Raw genomic sequence first — 13,372 nt, 5'->3', positions numbered from 1 at the left:
TACTGGATTTAAATCATTTGATGAATTAAAATCAGAATTTGGACTAAACCAATCCGATTTTTTCAAATTTCCACAAATTAGAGATTTTTTTAATGAAGAAAGGGGGAGGCCTGGCCAAATTCGGAAAAATTCATATAATAGATACAATAATTGGTAGCCACACAACAAGAATTGGTGGTATATATAATAACCTTATATCTGCTTTACCAGATGATTTTTCAAAATATACATTAAAATGGCACGAAAAATGAGACATGATACAAGACACCTGTGAGAAATCACTTAAGGCATCTCACTTATGGCTAATGTCGGCAAACCTTCAAGCCCAATATTACAAAACTTTTTTCCAGTTATATTTTCCAGTTATATTATACCCCGAACAAGATCGCCAAATGGGGATCGGGCAGAGGTACAGAATGTCCTCGATGTAAACAGCACGATGTAAACAGCACGAGGCAGATATCGTACATATATTCGCGACATGTATCGCACTGGGTGCAATACGCAGGGAAATATCCACCTTTTTATCCAAAATCTTTAACTTACAATTTGAAATAACAACGGCAGAATTAATACTAGGTCTAGATGGAGATACCAGATTTCCGCTGCTGTACTTAGATTATGTTTGGCTTCGGCATGGCTAGACGATAACCCTCCGGCTTTTGAACAATGGCGGGCCAGACTCCTTGCCACATATAATTTAGAAATGGCTATATACCGAAAGAAAGGTAGAAAGAAACAAAAGACAGGTTTGAAAATTTGGGACCCAGTAACGTGTTGGATACAGAATCTGGGTGGATAACTTTTTATATAATTTAGTTTGTTTTCAACTATATATCCAGAAATTGCATATTATGGTTACTATAATTTGTACACCAAAACAGTCAGGTTTTATGTACCGTGTTCCTATTGTTGTTTTTTTATGTATAAACTCAAGCTTGGGGGTGGGGGGTAGCGGGTATTAATAATAATTCTTTTTTGATGTTGTAAAATGATGGAGGGGATAAAATCATGAAAATGCTTCAATAAAGATTTTAAAACAAAAAAATAAATCTGTTTCTGTCTGATGGTTGTTGCAGCTCATCTATTTTACACCAGAATAACAACTGTTCAATAAATACTTATTGAAAACGCCCAGACAGTTTATTCTGTGTATCTCTCGGAGACAGACTAAGTGAGCACGAGTGACTGAGCAAAAGGTAGTATTTTGTTTCCACGGTCGTGAGGGATCAGGGTTGTCATGTTCGATGGTTGCCAAGAACTATTCTCTCCTTGGTAAGAAGAGATTCTAGTGGCACTGTGAGTTAGCTGATACAGAAGGCCAACATATCCGGTGGGTGTGTTTAGAATCAGTCTGACACCAGTCCTACAAAGTATGTTGTCCAAATGTTCAGATCCTGTCTATGTTTTTATAGGAACTACACAACATGGCACCGCCAACATTGCTGAATCTCAGAGACCTCTGCTCACAATTCCCCAGAGATGTCCGGTGTGGGTAGGCACGAACTCCACCACAGCTGAGTAGGGAAAATTTTATTTATTGGCTATTGGTTAATCAAGCTTGAAGGACACATTTTTCCGAATATTGGGCAAAACACCTTGTCTTAGTTCCCATTAAAAGCTCTTCCTTCTTTTTAAAATAAAACAATGACTGAGTAAGAGGATAGAGTTGTGCAAGAACTTAATCTCTCATCAGATGAGGAAGATACAGACACAATTCACATTGCAGAAAATGTTAGGAATGCCATTACCATAAAACCAGGTGCACACAGTCTAACAACCAGAGGTGGACCGGGAGCTTTCGTGATTGAGGCACATGAATTATATAGAACCGAGGTATTCTATTCATGGGTTACATTCCTGGTTGCAAATGCAAGAACAAAAACATTTCATTTTTACACACAAAGAGAATTATCGGAAAAATATTGTTAGTATGAGGACATTGAAGTTTCACAACCTTACCAGGAACATTTATACTGGTTTAAAGGCACCCTCCCTCATACAAGAAATTAATTAAGCCTCGGTCCGCTCAGAAGAGAAGGAGCGAAGTCGCCAGCGACGTGGCCAGTATTAGCGGCCTACACACCACATCCTGACATTGAAACATTGCCAGGAGGAGACTTACACTTCACAAAGAATTGATAAAACTTTACAGAAACATGACACAGTTCATCATAAGTGAGGTTCCGTGACGATTTTACTCGTTTTTATAACATTGTCGTAAATACATAATTTTGGTATCAGTGAACCGCAAATGATCCATTTAGTATATCCTGGTATTTTCGCTATGCTACGAGCAAGAGCACTCCTGTTACCAACACATTTGTAATTTTCCCATGGCATCCATCTTAGATCACGGAAGCCATTTTGTATTCCTTGCCCTCACATAGTCAATGGACACGCAATGACCTCTTTTCAATTAAGGACACGTAGGCCTTGGCCGGCAATTCACCTTGCTAGTGACACGTGCACCTTAGGCCAGCAACGCTGTAGCAGCATGACTCGGCAAAGACCTGCCTCCCCAGCCTGAGGCCAGTCCTGCTATACTGGTTCTTGTGTTCGTTGGCCTGATCATGATTAAGCGGCCGAAGCTGGTAACCGTGCCCATTTACGACCCACAAACATTTCTTATCCTGTCTTTCTATCTTCTACACCTGGCTCTGCTCCTTTCCTTCTGGGCCTTTATTAGGGGGAGGTAACGAAATTTACGATGAGGCGGTCCGGGTCTTGAATGAAGAATTGACATGGGATTATGATGGACTAGTGGGAACCCCTCATTTGTAATGTTTCGACATCAGATACTGTTGACGATTCCTGTGCAACGCCAAATATTTATTGTTTAAGATACGAATGTTTAGAACTGTGGTAACATGTAAAGAATTTGCCTGAAGCCCAATATTTGGTATATAAGGAGCAATCCTCTTTGTACAAATCGAACAGGCTCCTAGATACTGCCCATGTGTAGTTTCTGTGACTTCTGTGTCCCTGCAGTAATAAACCTTTGGTCTTTGACGCCACCATCGAGAAGCCCGTGTTTCTGTTTGTTTGTGCACCAAGACAGGTGGAACTCCGGGGTCTTCGGGTGTTATCCCTGACACCTCTGGACGGAACCAAAAAGTCCAGAACTCCAATTGGCGCCCAACGTGGGGCGACGTCATTCGGTACCGGTCCAAAAGCCTGAAGAGTTCGAGGAGCTTCGTGTGAAGATTTCAGAGGGAGGCGCCCCACTTCATCGATCCCGGCATATCGCAAAAGTGGCCCCGACGTTCTCTTCCACGAGGGTTCCCGTTCAGACGGCTGCAGTGGTCCGTTGCCTTGACCGTCGCCCTGTCTTGGACCCGAGGTGCAGTCCTCAGTACGGCGAAACGTGACGGGTTTCTCCTTGGTGACGTCTTCAGTGCCTCAGTTAAGTATTCAGTGGTTGCTAGTTAAATATTTTGTGAGGATTGCTCCCGTTTGAATAATCCTTTTAGTTCTCAGTTCAGTTCTGTAAGATTATCACTGGTTATTCTGGTTACGATAATCATTCTGTTCAGTTCAGGTATCGATACATTTGTCAGTTCTGGTAGGCCTAAGTTCTCGGTTCAAGTGCGCATCTTTTTGTGTTTTGTTTGTCCTGTGTTCCGGATTATAAAATGGTAAGTCGGACAAATTGTATGTTGTCTTGTTTTAGTTGCAACAGTGATTCCCAGTTGGAGGACTCGTGTTTGGTTCCTCCGATTGGAACTCCCCTTTATGATCTATATTGCAAATTTGGTGTGGGCCCTATCTCTTATAACGAGATATGGATCCGCTACACAGAGAAAGATGGTGTCCTTAGTTGGCCACTACATGGTAGTTTTGAACCTGAAGTTCTCGATAATCTAGAAAGAAGGTTGTTTAAGAAGAAAGCCCGGCCGGCAATGTTTGATTCTTTCCGTTATTGGCGAAAAGAATCTAAACAGAGAAAGATTAAAAAGTTAAAGAAAGAACAGAAAGAGCAAGAGTTGACTTTAGAACAGTCTGCTAGGCAGCTGCAACTCAACGAGTCTGAGAAAGCGATGGAGGTGGCCGATAGAGAGCGTAATTTAGCGATAGACAAGTGCTATCCTGCTTTGCCATCGAGTACGGCTAAGATAGTAGAGGACCCTGAAAAGGATCCCCTGTTGTCTTACTTGTTACGATCACCCCCACCGTATGCACAAGGTGCTACGGCTCCACCTATACCGAATGTTCACTTACCGGTTGCTGGACAACCTGGTGTCCCTGTTCCAGCTCCCCTGAATCAAGTTCCTGTACCTCCTGTGGTCAATATTAATGTTCCTTCGACAACCCCTCTTCTAGGGTTGCCGGCTTCTTTTCCTATGCCTGTGTCGCTCACACCTGCTACTTCACAAGCTAATTTTCAAGCTACTCCTACTGTTCCTGACCTATCTGTTCCAACTGCTACTCTATTCACTGCCTCTGCTAATATTATGACTCCGCTTTCTGTTCGTCGAAGGATCACTGATTCTGTCTCTAATATTCTATCTCCCTTCTACAAAACTCTGATTAAGACTCCTACCTCTGACTCTGTGCAGAGACGTAGTCAGCTTCCCAGTACTGAGGAAAGAGGAATACTAGATTCCACTGCGCTTAGATGGGTTTCGAAAGTTGGAAGATATAATGTACAAGATGTATTAGATACATTTATGCAATGGAACGAACCGACACAACGATATGTGTTCGATGAAATGTGTTTCCTTCTACGTGAGGAATTGGAAGAAGATGACCCTGAATCAAATCTAGGAGAATTAATTAATGTTCAGAAAGAATTTGCTACAGGTATGATAGTTGGACAAAATATAAAAGAAGCGATGGAACTGGTTCTAAGTTATAGAGCCGACTCATCCCTTCTTTCACCGAGAGAGTTAGAGAAACGTAGTACGAAACGAAATCGGCAATATCCAATGAGAGAGGTTCCACCAATTTGGCGTGAAGCTGTGCAAGCTAATGTAAACCTTGGTATTGCAGCCGCTCCGGCCCAATTCCAGAGAGTATGGATACATATTCCATGGAAGCGAGCTGAAGTATTAGCAGTAAAACAGGCCTTGCCAGATCCGCGTAAAAATCCTGCAGGATACTACAAAGAGTTGGCTCAAACAGTTGATGCTTGTGTATTGAATCTTGCTGACATAGATCTGCTATTTGGTAATGTAGTACCGCAACCAATTTGGGCTAAAATTCGTAAAGAGAATCATCCAGTTGCCCTAGGTGGTGACTGGGCAGCTATAATTGCAGCGGATGGTCAACAAGTAGGTGGTTCCAAACCTGAACCTTTAATTGCTAATTTGCCTGGTAGAATAATCGATTTAATGAAAACTTTAATGCCTGCATTACGCGTTAACTGGGACAAATTGTCCGCATGCAAACAAAAGAAAGACGAAAGCGTCTCCGACTTTTTCACAAGATTCGAAGAGACTTTCGTGGATCATAGTGGTCAAGATATGAGCACAGAAGGAGGCCAGAGATTATTCGTTGATAAATTTGTGCACAATCTGTTGCCAGAACTTAGTAGTAAATTAAAGAATTCTGAAAGTGCGTGGGCTGTCTCTACGACTGCGCAAATACTTGCGACTGCTCAGTACTACGAAAATAGGGATAAAGAAGAGAAGGAAAAATCAGATAAAAAGACGAAAGATTTAAAAACTAAAGTACTTTTACAGCAAGCTTATCCGCCTCGCACGAATCAAACTAATATGCAGCAAGGGACATATCAAAGAACGGATTATAATTTTCAAAGGCCACAATATCAATGGAATCAATGTGCTTATTGCAAAAAAGAAGGTCATTATAAGAGTGATTGTCCAGTTCGGGCGCAAAATAATGATGCGGCAGCTCAGAGAGGTCGTGGTAGTTCTATGCAAAACTCTAGAGGTCGAGGACGAGGTGCTATGCCTCCACAGACAAGTGATCGCCCCTCTAATTATTTCGATCAGCGAAATGGACAATCTGCCCAACAGAATAGGTCTCCACAGTATCATGTCGAAGACTATTATGAAACTAGTGAGGAAATTCAGCAAAGTGAATACTAGGACAGCCATGGACAAAGAGAGGGAGTAGTATCAGTACCAGTAGATCAGAGTGGACCTTATGTCGCAGTAGCAACATCAGGTATAGTCGAACCGTTTCTGTTGGATACTGGTGCAGCAAAAAGTTCTATCATACATGCTAAACTCCCTGGCGCACCTTTGTCTGGCTCAACAAACGTTTCAGTAGGTTTTTCGGGCGCCCCTGTTCACAACCCTGTTTCTGGTCCTTTGTATATTTCTGTCGGACCTCGTCAATTGAAAGCACCCCTGATTTTGACGACAGGTTGTAACGAAAATCTGCTTGGTTTAGACTTGTTAAAACGCCTGTACGCGACATTGTACTGTTCTCCAGCAGGAGTACAGCTTACGTTGGGTAAAAGAATAATCTCTCCGATGTACTTATCGATGGATGCACTCCCACCAGAGCTGCGTTCACTCCCTGATACTCTTTGGGCGACTGGTCCTAATGATGTAGGTCTATTGAAAATTCCACCCTATGTAGTAACTTTGAAAGCAAATGTCAAACTTCCACGAATTCCACAATACAGAATCTCTAGTGAAGGCGAGCGTGCGCTCCTACTAATAGTACAAGACCTGATCAAGAAAGATGTTGTAGAAGAAACCAGAGGTAATGTCTGTAATAGTCCGGTACTGCCTATTTTGAAACGAACTGACCCTACAAAGCCTCCAGTATATAGGTTCGTAATTGATCTTAGAGAGGTTAATAAAATTGTGATCCCACAGTTTCCTGTGGTACCAGACATTACTGCATTGTTAACGTTGATTCCTGCTACAGCAGCATGGTTTTCGGTTATCGATTTGAAAAATGCCTTTTTCAGCATTCCGATAGCCGAGGAAAGCAGAGATATTTTCGGATTTTCTCTAGGAGGACGAAGTTTTAGATTTAAACGCGCTCCACAAGGTTATTGTGAAAGCCCATCCATTTACAGTCAAGCATTAAAAAGTCAGTTAGATTCCTTCGTACTTCCTCATGGTTCTGCTCTAGTACAGTATGTCGATGATCTTCTAGTGGCTGCCGATGACAAGGAAACTTGCAAAACAGCTACGATTTCTTTATTGCATCACTTGTCGGATTTGAATCACAAGGTGTCACCTTCAAAAATGCAATACTGCTGCCAAGAAGTGACCTACCTAGGTCATCTCTTGTCAAAGGAGGGAAGGAAGCTGACCCCAGAGAGAATAAAAGCAATTACACAGATGAACGTTCCTAGCACACAGAGAGAAGTACGTGCTTTTTTAGGTATTACCTCATATTGTAGGCAATGGATCCCAAATTTTTCTCTTTTAGCAAAACCATTGGTAGCCTTGACTGGGAAAGGTGTTCCAAGTCCGGTACCATGGTCTGCTGAATGTCAGCAGAGTTTTTCTGAGTTACGAAATGCACTGTGTTCAGCACCTGTATTGGGTACACCCGACTACAGTAAGCCATTCACGCTCTATGTCCACGAGAGAGAAGGTTGTGCATTGAGTGTTTTGACGCAGAAATTTGGTGATAAACAACGCCCTTGTGCGTATTTTTCATCAACATTAGATCCAGTAGCTAGAGCATTGCCTAGTTGCTTGAGAGCTACAGCCGCAGCTGCAGCTTCCATTCGACAATCTGCTGGTTTAGTAATGAACAACATGCTAGTAGTCATGGTTCCTCATGCCGTGGATACACTCATGAACCGAACCAAGACACAACACCTTACTAGTGCTAGATTATCAGGCTATGAACTGACACTATTAGCTAGTCATATTCAGATCAAAAGATGCAATGTATTGAATCCAGCAACATTGTTGCCGACTAGTCAAGAGTCGAGTGATTCCGAACCACACGACTGTTGTTTCAGAACTGAGGAAGAAACAAAAGGACGAATCGACCTAAAAGACACTCCATTGTCAGAACCAGATGGCACGTTGTATGTTGACGGGTCTTGCTTCAAATTGGAGAATGGTGATGTGACTGCTGCTTATGCAGTAACGACTTTGAGTACGATTGTAGAGACTGCAAGAGTGAGTCAGAATTCTGCCCAGGCTGCAGAATTGATCGCGCTAACAAGAGCGTGCGTTTTAGCTAAGGGAAAGAGAGTGAATGTGTTCACAGATAGTCAGTACGCGTTCGGCGTGGCCCATAGCTTTGGCCGTTTGTGGAAAGAGAGAGGTTTCATTACGTCCCATGGGACTAAGATTCAACATGGTCAGCTAGTTAATGACTTGTTGGAATCTCTAACCTTACCGACTGAAGTTGCGATTGTGAAATGCAGTGCTCATAAAGCAATCACGAATGATGTTGGTCGTGGGAATGCTTTTGCTGATGAAACTGCAAAACAGACAGCTAGAAATATGATGAGTAGAATGTATGTTGCAACGTCTGCAAGATGGATTTCTGAGTCTGGAATGTGTGAAGACACAGTGGAAAGCGTGAAAGAAATTCAGAGAGAGGCGACTAAGGAGGAAAAACGTGCATGGAGGGAGAGCACAGGTAAAATGGACTCGAGTGGGTGTTGGATTGACTTGTCGGAACAACAGCGTTGGATGTTGCCTGATGCGTATGTGCTTGCAGTAGTAACGATGGCACATGGATCAGCGCACATCAGTTCAAAAGGGATTTGTAAGATGTTGGCTCCGGTCTGGAAGAATGACGGGATTAGTAAGTGTGCAGAGAGAGTGGTGAGAAATTGTATGGTATGCTTGATGCATAATCCTGGCAAGGGAATCCCCACACCTGCAGGTCACTTCGCTCCTCCTTCCTGCCCTTTTGAAGTGATCCAGCTAGATTTCATTCACATGGACCGTTGTAATAACCTGAAATACGTCCTAGTGGTAGTTTGTGCTTTTTCCAGATGGATCAAAGCATACCCACTCAAGGACAATACTGCCTTATCCACTGCCAAAATTCTTCTTAAAGAATACTTCCCCAGATACGGAATGCCACGGATTGTATGGTCAGACAACGGAAGTGAGTTCGTAGGGAAAGTTATGCAGAGTGTGTGTGCCGGCCTAGGGATTAGGCAAAAATTCCATAGTGCAAATCATCCCCAGTCCGCGGGTTTAGTCGAGGGTTACAATGGCACCCTTAAACTGAAACTCGCTAAGATACAAGCATCCACGGGTTTGTCCTGGCCAGACGCATTGCCTTTGGCTTTGCTATCAACAAGAGCAACTGTACATTCTAGAGTAGGGCTTAGTCCCTACGAAATAGTTTTCGGTCGTCCTGCAAATGTTTGGGGGGTACCTAGACCGAAAGAATTTAAGCAGCTGGAATACCCAATGTTAATTGATTACCTTTTCGACTTGACTGCTAAATTGAGTCTTATTCACCAACAGGTTTTCGATGCATTGCCAAAGCCATCAGAGAGTCCAGGCCATCAGCTGAAACCGGGTGATCAGGTGGTCATCCGAAATTTTGCAAGAACGAAAAATCTTCAGCCCAGATTTATTGGCCCGTTCCAAGTCCTGCTAGCAACGAGAACTGCTATTCGTGTGGCCGGAAGAAGAAATTGGATCCATACAACACACGCTAAACGTGTGCCTCTGCCACTTCCTTACGACAACTGGGTAAAGAAAGGAATCGGTGCCTCTGAAACGGAACAAGTCCCCAGGTTCATACCTTTCAGCGATGCAGAACTGATCACGGATTCACCAAAGTCTGACTCTCCTCCTGAAACTGCTCTTTTGAACCCTAAACATTTGTCATCCACACACAAAGAACATTTGTCATCTGCGAACGTGAACATTGCAACGTCAGCTGAAAATACATTGTTTCCGGATCAGACAGCTCCTGCAAAACTGAGATACAACTTACGTTCTCGCAATATGGACAAATAAAGCAGGAAACTGCCTATTTTTATATTTGAATTTGCTATACATTGCCTCCAGCCAGGAAGTTTGCTAATACTTTGTATTGTTTCTTTTTTTTGTTTTAAAAATTGCCTTGCCGTCTGGGTAGCCGTAGGGTCGTGGCTGTGTGCCTAGTTGAATCTGCGGGGGTCCGACACAAGGTCGACCTTTCTGTTAGTTCTGGGAACTCCCAGGGCTGATAGAGGCATTTTCATCTACGTACACATCATCAGTGGTCGCGAACGGTCGTAGAAGATGGAGCTTCCTGAGCTACAACGAGAAAATGTAATTTATGTTCGCAGAAATAGACTGTACAGAATACTTCAAAGCAAATGCTTTCTAATACAATGTGCAGTTACATTTTTAATTGTTTTAATAACGTTGGTGGGTGGAATCATCTTTTGCATACATTTGATTTTTATGCCAGTAACTACAGTGCCTCCCCTTAATCCTGTTACTTCTACAGTTTCTTCTATGCATTCTTTTCACTCATTTCCTGAACACGAACAAGCTCGACGCTCAGAATTTATGAACAATACATTTGTACAGCTCTTGCATCAACACCAACTGATAGTTAATACTACAGACTGCTGGGTGTGTGGGTTGATACCTCACACTATGGATAAAGGCATTCCCTACCTAGTCTTGCCTTTTAGCTATAATGGATCATTTCAGGCCTTTCAGACCATTTTTTCATACGCCCTTGAGACCTATCCTCCGCGTCCACCACGGTCCACTAAATACAACTCAGCCAACAAAGCTTTAGTCCAGGGAATTATTGATATGATTAAAGACGTCAATAATACTCCATCTTATCCTAGAGATGAATTGCTGGTGTATTTGACTTGGAACTCTACAGAGTACCGCCTTAGTTTGGGAGAAAGCAAGCGTAAAAGCTCCACTTCAGTTTGGGTCGTGCCTCACCGAGGTCAGGTCTGTTTGCAAGGAAATGGGAGAAATCCGAGAGCTCAGCTAGGGAGCAGCGAGTGCGTTGAGACTTACGTATTTCCGTCTGACTCCTCCCCTGCCTTTCTGACTGCTAGGGGTACCTACTTCATTTGTCAGGACAGAGCATATACATGGCTGCCTGCTGACTTTTCAGGTTCATGTTATATTGCTCGATTGTTACCTCCGACATACACTGCTTCTTCAGATTATCACAAAACCAGAGTAGCAAGAGGTGTCTTCAGCAAGGAAGATACCGCTGGTCAAGAAGCTGGAGACTTTTTCAAAGGTTTCCTTCCATTTTGGGGGCCTATGGCCAATAGTAGAAACATTCGTCAACTAACACGGGTAGTTGAATCTACTATTACAGAAACTGCTGGTGCCCTTAGTAACTTAACAGCTGAGCTTCAGGCGGATCGTCTCATGACGTTGCAGAACCGTATGGTTCTAGATGTAATACTTGCAGATCGAGGTGGGGTATGCAGAGTGATCCAATCGAGCTGCTGTGTCTTTATTCCTAATAATGCTCCAACAGTCTATGAAGCAATCTCTAAGTTACATAAGATTTCCGACTCCATACACATAGATAAGGGAAACTGGTCCTTCGTGGAGTGGTTTTGGACTCTGGTATCAGCGTGGGGATGGAAGGTTCTAATGGTTATAGGTGTCATCCTAGTATTTCTGTTCTCGTGCTGTCTTATTATCCAGTGTGGTCCCGCTCTGTGTAGTCTCTGTGCTGCAACCTGTTTCAGAAAAACACCTGCATTTGGAGAAAAGGCACGAGACAGGATGATGATACAACAACATGTCACTGACCTAATGAGCATAGAATTAGACTCTGACTCTGATATAGACTGAGTAATTGCCTATGTAAGGGCAAAAGGAGGGTCTGAGGTTCCGTGACGATTTTACTCGTTTTTATAACATTGTCGTAAATACATAATTTTGGTATCAGTGAACCGCAAATGATCCATTTAGTATATCCTGGTATTTTCGCTATGCTACGAGCAAGAGCACTCCTGTTACCAACACATTTGTAATTTTCCCATGGCATCCATCTTAGATCACGGAAGCCATTTTGTATTCCTTGCCCTCACATAGTCAATGGACACGCAATGACCTCTTTTCAATTAAGGACACGTAGGCCTTGGCCGGCAATTCACCTTGCTAGTGACACGTGCACCTTAGGCCAGCAACGCTGTAGCAGCATGACTCGGCAAAGACCTGCCTCCCCAGCCTGAGGCCAGTCCTGCTATACTGGTTCTTGTGTTCGTTGGCCTGATCATGATTAAGCGGCCGAAGCTGGTAACCGTGCCCATTTACGACCCACAAACATTTCTTATCCTGTCTTTCTATCTTCTACACCTGGCTCTGCTCCTTTCCTTCTGGGCCTTTATTAGGGGGAGGTAACGAAATTTACGATGAGGCGGTCCGGGTCTTGAATGAAGAATTGACATGGGATTATGATGGACTAGTGGGAACCCCTCATTTGTAATGTTTCGACATCAGATACTGTTGACGATTCCTGTGCAACGCCAAATATTTATTGTTTAAGATACGAATGTTTAGAACTGTGGTAACATGTAAAGAATTTGCCTGAAGCCCAATATTTGGTATATAAGGAGCAATCCTCTTTGTACAAATCGAACAGGCTCCTAGATACTGCCCATGTGTAGTTTCTGTGACTTCTGTGTCCCTGCAGTAATAAACCTTTGGTCTTTGACGCCACCATCGAGAAGCCCGTGTTTCTGTTTGTTTGTGCACCAAGACAGGTGGAACTCCGGGGTCTTCGGGTGTTATCCCTGACACCTCTGGACGGAACCAAAAAGTCCAGAACTCCATAAGGACACTTACGGTCCAGTCAGCTACGGCTACAACAAACACAAGGACAGTTCAATATATCGCAACTAAAATCACGCCAAACAGATGCCATTCTGGGTAGCGCAGAAAATAACAGTTGGAAGCAGTATTCCCAAATACCAGAATGCTAACAATCTGCTTGCCCATGGGGATAACACCATAGATAGAGGATTGTCCCTCTTGGGGTACATTTTCCGCTGCCAACTATACCAGGTCACATGGTATCCCATCATTAGCAGTAATACTAGACATATTAGGGCAAATACAGAATGAGTATGGAGCAGAACCTGCTCTAAAATTAGGGATGACATTTTGCCCAGTTATCAGCTATAATATTAGCAAATATTAAGGGGGAAGCAGCATCAGTGGCAATCCATCAACGCCTAAGGGAGTTCAGTCCTTTACAACATGGACATGATTTCCCCAAAATAATTGAGACTGCATATGCAGAATTAGGCAGACACAGTTTGGATGGAAAAGCAGGAAAACCTCAGCTGATGGGTGGTCCAGAAAAGGACACCTTCAAGAAGGGACCTGCTTCTTCTAAGAAGAAGTGGGACAATAACAAAAAACTAAAGAATAAAGAAGATAGATCTCTATCCAGAGGTAATTCTCCTCCACAGGAGCCCTCCAAAATGAGGTATAACCTTAGGAATAGGGACAATATTAGAAAA

General features: G+C 43.1%; 1 protein-coding gene across 7 annotated transcripts in view; it reads right to left on the bottom strand.

The window, feature by feature from the left end:
- The window catches only part of LOC144819488 (myb-related transcription factor, partner of profilin-like), a 522,799-nt gene that overhangs the window by 268,278 nt on the left and 241,149 nt on the right, over positions 1-13,372 (bottom strand). The window lies entirely within an intron of this gene.

The sequence above is a fragment of the Lissotriton helveticus genome, chromosome 2_1 (assembly GCF_964261635.1).
Source record: "Lissotriton helveticus chromosome 2_1, aLisHel1.1, whole genome shotgun sequence".
Lineage (NCBI taxonomy): Eukaryota > Metazoa > Chordata > Amphibia > Caudata > Salamandridae > Lissotriton > Lissotriton helveticus.
This window is presented reverse-complemented; position numbering and strand designations above follow the sequence as displayed.